The sequence below is a fragment of the Myotis brandtii genome, unplaced genomic scaffold (genome assembly GCF_000412655.1).
Source record: "Myotis brandtii unplaced genomic scaffold, ASM41265v1 scaffold1289, whole genome shotgun sequence".
Taxonomy (NCBI): Eukaryota; Metazoa; Chordata; class Mammalia; order Chiroptera; family Vespertilionidae; genus Myotis; species Myotis brandtii.
Genome location: NW_005354543.1, coordinates 541060 through 541739, shown reverse-complemented (window position 1 = coordinate 541739; position 680 = coordinate 541060). Strand labels below are relative to the sequence as shown.

At 49.1% G+C, this 680-nt stretch overlaps 1 pseudogene; it reads left to right on the top strand.

The window, feature by feature from the left end:
- Positions 1 to 680, top strand: part of LOC102250485 — a 297308-nt pseudogene that overhangs the window by 11560 nt on the left and 285068 nt on the right.

Genomic DNA, 680 nt, shown 5'->3' with positions numbered 1-680 from the left:
GGGGGCGGTGGGGGGGCCTGTGAGGCGAGAGAAGGGCTCTTTGGGGACTTTGGGTTCGGTCACTAGGGAATCTTGGTTTTAGGGGTCTTCCCCTTGGCGGCCAAGGTCATCAAGTGTATGAAGGCATTAATGATGGACCATGCGAACGGCGGGGTTGGTTGTCGGCCTGGGTGATGCTGTGGTGCTCAGGGATTAAGAACTGGAGGGAGCCTCGGCCGGTTTTGCTCAGTGGATAGAGCGTCGGCCTGCGGACTAAAGGGTCCCGGGTTCGATTCCGGTCAAGGTCACGTACCTCCGTTACAGGCTCCTCCCCCGCCGGGACCCTGGTCAGTGGCGCATGCAGGAGGCAATCAATCAATGTGTTTCTCTCACATCAGTATTTCCCTCTGTCTTTCCCTGTCTCTTCCACTCTCTACAGTGGTTCTCAACCTTCCTAATGCCGCGACCCTTTAATACAGTTCCTCATGTTGTGGTGACCCCCAACCATAAAATTATTTTCGTTGCTACTTCATCACTGTAATTTTGTACTGTTATGAATCGTAATGTAAATATCTGATATGCAGGATGTATTTTCATTGTTACAAATTGAACATAATTAAAGCATAGTGATTAATCACAAAAACAATATGTAATTATATATGTGTTTTCCGATGGTCTTAGGCGACCCCTGTGAAAGGGTC